We start from the raw sequence: 6,000 nt of genomic DNA, 5'->3' as shown, positions 1-6,000 counted from the left end.
AGGAAGCTTAGATGCCTTAAGACCTCCATCGGCGTACTGAACCATTGTGTTGAAAACCAGCTGTCCAAAATTAAACACTCCAACCGTTCCGATGGAGTACAGAATCAGTGCTTGATGTCTTGTGACTGTAGTGGTATTTGAGAAAGGAGTCCAATTTCTAACAGCCAACTTATGGAGCACCGAGTAGAATGATGTGAGGTTGGCAGCTAAGAGCTTCTTTGGATGACTAGGAAATTGAGTGATAATGCCCCCAGTAAATGTGGATGTAACTAAATGTATGTCTGGGGCAAGACCATCCTCATCCTCGGTAGGAGTCTGATAATGGGAGTTGATGGCTGTGGGACTGAACTCGTGGACAAACACTTTCCCGTATTTCGCAGATCGTTCATCACCTACTGTTGGTGACAAATTGGCATAGAACTCCAGTACATGTTTACGACAAAAAGGTGTGACCGCAGATACTGTTGAGAGCAAAGAGCATTGTTTCAGGAAGGCGATCAAATTCTGTTTCCCAAAGGCATCAGTGTCGATGTTTTTCTCTTCCAGGAAGTCACGGTGTGGGGACCCGGACGCTAATCAAGTTCTTAATCATCATTGGGACAATTTAATCAATTATAGTAAACAGGGTCTAGATATTTTTTTTAACATACGGAACGTAATGGAATCCTTTTGATATACATATCAGTATAAAAGTACAAATCTGGTACAACGTTTGACAAAATCAAACTAGGGTTCAACTACTATATATCAAGTGTTGAAACCTATCTACTTCTGAATCCGGATCACCACGCTAACTTGTCCTCTCTCTCATCCTTTTCTTGACCCTGATCCTGTCCCACCTGTTGTCATGCACACATACAAACAAGACAACAGTCGGATAACTCCGGTGAGAATATAATCACAGTATAAACAATGTATACATGCAATGCATAAAGTCACATAGAAAAGCATAAACCATGTATCACAAAACATAAATAATAATTTATGACACATTAGTGAATACAGATAAAACTCTTTGACTCGACTCATATCTAATCTAGGGATCCCGGTTTCTGGATATTACAATATACCGAATCTCCGCGATAGGAATCGATCCATTCCTAAGCAACATCGATATACATCAAATATCCATTGTCTTGGAATATCCGCCATAGACTTGGTATATCCGCCAATGCCTACTCTGACAATGTGCAATGAGCCAATGATCACTCTGTCATAATCTGGCACCTCTGTCAAAGACTTTCACTCAATAGCTATCTGCTATTCTCTGCTTTTCTATAAATCAATAAACTAAGCATATTCATTCAAATAATACAACAGTATGAAAACAATAACATACAAGTATGTGGTTTAGGTAAACTCAAGTCCAATCTGACTTAAGTCAATCTCCCGGTTAACGTTGATTTATACCTTTCTTGTCATAGTTCTGACGAAGTCGAAGTCCTGAATTCGAAGCTGTCAATACCAATCTGAAATGACGTGTCGAATAGGAACAATATCAATATACAACTCATATCACTACTCATTCTGATCAATACTCAATCTAATTCAATATCGACGGCATAACGGTACAATCTCAATATCTCCGTCAACTCAGACAGCAATATATATCAATGACAAATCATAACCAATATCCAATATAATCCATAATCTCATAAATCTGAATAATCTCAATTCTATCTCTGAAAAATCATAACAAATATATAAACAATCTGTTCTTCAATCTGTTCTCGGTTCTACGATGTCTACTATCTCAAGAACATCATATATCAATCCTATCCGATTCTGACAGTATCATAATTTCAAACCATATCAAAATTCAATAAAACTTACGTCTAGTTGAAGCTCTCGTCGATAGAAACACGATACTGAAGTCGGATTGAAAGTCTGACGGGCTGATCTTTCGTAAACTTCAATTTCCTAAAATAAAAGGCGTAAGGATTTTTCACACAATTCTTCTGACCCTTTCTCGTTTTTTTGTTTGCTGAATTCTGAGGGAAAAACGTTTATATATATCAACTTGCATGATAAAGAAACGTGGCTTGATCTTTAGTCTGCAGTCTCGCGCATCTGCGCGACCTCTCTCGGCGCATATGCGCGAGACCTTCTGGTCTCGACGTTTGCACATTCAACAGCCGCTCATATGCGCGCCCTAACACCGCGCACATGCACCAATAGTTCTGTCCTAGCAGTTGGTCAGCTCATCAGCTCACGCATATGCGCGCACTCTCTCGGCGCACATGCGCCACAATCTCTAGAATCAACATTCTGAAATCCAGCCTCTCGCGCATATGCGCGCCCTGTCTCGCACATATGCGCGAGAAGTTCTGTCTCGCACATACAACTCCCGAACAACTATGCGCGCACCACTTCCGTGCATATGCGCCATAATCTCTGGCCGCCAATTCTAGCACACTCATGCCAACTCCCAAATTCAAAATCCAGTCGCGAAGTGGTCCGTCTATAATCATATCAATTAAACAATTTATCATCTCGGATTAACAGGATAAAAATCTCGGGCATTACACACGGTGAGCGTAAAGATGCCACTGAGCAACTGCGTGCTCAGTGTAGAAGTTGGTAGCGAAGGCAGTGTCCAGATCATAATCACTGAGGTCAGTGTGGTCCTCAGTGTTGGCAACATCCTCGGAAACATCCTGTTCAGCAGGCTCACTCTTCTCAGGAGAAACATCTTCTTCGGCAGCTTTGTCAGTGGACCTACTGGATTCAGTGGAACCTTCAGATTCTTGGGAAGCAACAGGAATAGCAGAAGCTTCAGTTTTCTGATTTTTCAAGTTGGCCATAAATTGGGCCAACGTGATTTCTTCTTCAGTAGATGGTGAGGGCTTCGTAGAAGGAACATGGGTTGTGTCCTCATCAGATTCAGTGGCTTCATTAGATGTCTTACTGTCCTTAGATGGAGGCACAGTCTTTTTGCGAGCCACAAACTCGTAGTCACAATCATCCGAGTCATCTCCTGACGTTTCAGCATGATCAATCAACGATGGGCTAGTGGACGGCTGGCCCTTGTATCGAAAATGTTTGCCAGGCGTGAGGTCTGGGTTATACCCTGCTTGTCTCTTTGATCGTCTCTTTGGTGGTTGTGGTGGCTTTCGAAACCTGAACATCGGAGGATTTTCAAGATCTGTTGGGTTCCCTGGTTCACCTGGAGCAATAGTCTCCAACGGTTCAGGATTTTAGAACAGCCGGAATGATTTGGAGATGTGGAGCCGTGGGTGTTACATCAGATGTTGCGGGAGTAGGGGTAACATCCTCTGTATGACCCATTTCACTGCGGATATCTTAACCCTTTCCTGCCACTGAATCAAAGTAAATTACGAAAAAAAATGAGGAATATAGAAAAACAGTAGTAAGATTTCAGTGCGATGAGAGAAAGTTCACAGAGAAAAAATCGAGAGTTTGAGAAGCTAATAGGCCGATAATGATGAGTTAGGCGGTGTAAATCAATGAGATAAGCATGCATGAACAGTGCAACGGTAACAAATTCAATAACTGACTCAATCTAACGGTAAAAAGAAAACAGACAAAATAAGGAATAACCGTTACTTAGTTCAAAGATTATTTGGATAATTTTGTGTAATCTTTTTTCAAAATACTTCCAGGATTGAAACCCAAACATCGAATTCACTCCACTCAACATCAAGGAACACATGTATTCGATTTTCTGCAGAAACGGGATTTTTGTCGGCAACATCATCTTTGCACAATTTTTCACTCGAGCCGATAGGAGTTCTCATGTGTTTTGTGTTTTCATTTGCAAATTTCTTAATCAAATTCGTAGCATACTTACTTTGACATAGGAAGATGCCATCATGCATTTGTTTAATTTGCAAACCAAGAAAGAAACTCAACTCACCAACCATGCTCATTTCAAAAGTAGATGACATGCACTCAACGAAATCATTGGCATGCTTTTCAGATGAAGAACCAAAGATTATATCATCAACATAGACTTGACAAATAAGAATCTCACCTTTTGACTTTTGAATAAAAAGAGTTTTGTCTAACTCACCTCGTTTGAAGCCAATTTCAAGTAGATATTCAGTCAATCTCCCATACCACGCACGTGATGCTTGCTTCAAACCATAAAGTACCTTCTTCAATTTGTAGACATGATCCAAATAGTGTGGATCCTCAAAACCCTTAGGTTGTCTAACATACACTTCCTCACTCAAAATTCCATTTAAAAATGAACTTTTAACATCCATTTGAAAAAATTTGATTTTCATGTAGCATGCAATAGCTAGCAATAGTCTGACTGACTCAATCCGGGCAACAGGAGCAAAGGTCTCATCAAAGTCAACCTCATCAACCTGTGTATACCCTTGAGCAACCAACCTTTCTTTGTTTCTAATGATGTTTCCTGACTCATCAGTTTTATTCTTAAAAATCCATTTTGTACCAATTATGTTACCATGGTCAGGAGGTGGAACCAAGTTCCACACATCATTTCGCACAAATTGCTCAAGCTCATCATGCATTGCATTAATCCAAAATTCATCTTTTAAAGCTTCATCAACATTTTTAGGTTCAAAATTGGATATAAAACATGAAAAATCTAACCTGTGAGTATGTAGAGCTCATGTATATAAGTCCAGCCATTTTTCAATAATCAACTTTTTCTTTATTATGGGTTTTGACATCTCCAAGCACATTTCCGATTATTTGAGATGATGGATGGTTCTTTTGAATTTTGTTTGGAATACTTGGTCCATCATCTACTGCATCATCATCACTGTGAGCATCTTCTTGTGATTCAGTGACTTTATTTTTGCATGTTGTGCCAGATGTTACAACATCTGGGGCAACATCTGTATTTTCCAGTGAAATTGGATTGTCCAGTAGGTCTTTCACATCATCTTCAGCAGTTTTCTTCTTGAGATCTCCACAATCATCAAAAACAACATTAATGGATTCTATAATAGTCCTAGTACGTAAATTGAACATGCGATAAGCTCGACTATTAGTGGCATATCCCAAAAACAAACACTTATTACTTTTTGAGTCAAATTTTGCAAGTTAATCCATGTCATTCAAAGTATAACAAACACAACCAAAAACATGAAAGTATTTCAGATTTGGCTTCTTTCCCATGATGATTTCATAAGAAGTCATGGTTGAACCACTTCTTAAATAGACCCTGTTCGAAATATGGCATGCTATATTAAGGGCTTCTGCCCAAAAACGCTTTGAAATATTCTTTGAGGCTAGCATCACCCTTGCCATTTCTTGCAGAGTTCTGTTCTTACGTTCGGCAATGCCATTTTGTTGTGGGTTTTTTGGTGCTGAAAATTCATGTGAAATCCCTTTCCTGTCACAAAATGATGAGAATAAAGAGTTTTCAAATTCCTTACCGTGATCAGTCCTGATCTTTCTCACTTTCAAATTATGTAAATTTGCGATGCTTGTAACCAATTTTTTAAAAGCATCGAAGGGGTCTGATTTTTCCCTAATAAAACTAACCCATGAAAACCGTGAGAAGTCATCAACACATACAAAAGAATACTTCTTACCTCCAAAGCTTTACATTTCCATAGGACCCATAAGGTCCATGTGTAGCAATTCCAAACAGCATGTTGTCCCAGATGTTGGCAACACTGGGTGCGACATGCGAGTCTGTTTTCCTTTTTGACAATCTCCGCACACATATGGTATTCCAGATGAGAGATTAGGCATACCACGTACTGCATTGTACTTACTCAAGTTCTTCAAGGTTTTGAAATTTTCATGTCCAAGTTTTTGATGCCAAAGGTCAAGTTCGGTGATTTGTACATGTTTGCATGAAAGATTTTCACCTAGTTGATAGCAATTATCTGAAGACCTTGTACCTGTCATAATGCACATGTTAGTTTTATCGAAAACTTCACAAGTATGTTTATCAAACTTAACAAGCAAATTATCATCACACAATTGGCTTATGCTTATCAAATTTGAATTTAATCCATCAACATGAAGAACGTTGTGGAACTTTGGTAGTCC

The sequence above is a fragment of the Primulina huaijiensis genome, chromosome 12 (genome assembly GCF_012295235.1).
Source record: "Primulina huaijiensis isolate GDHJ02 chromosome 12, ASM1229523v2, whole genome shotgun sequence".
In the NCBI taxonomy this organism is placed as follows: Eukaryota; Viridiplantae; Streptophyta; class Magnoliopsida; order Lamiales; family Gesneriaceae; genus Primulina; species Primulina huaijiensis.
The sequence above is the reverse complement of the archived record's forward strand: the minus strand, read 5'-3'. Positions refer to the sequence as shown.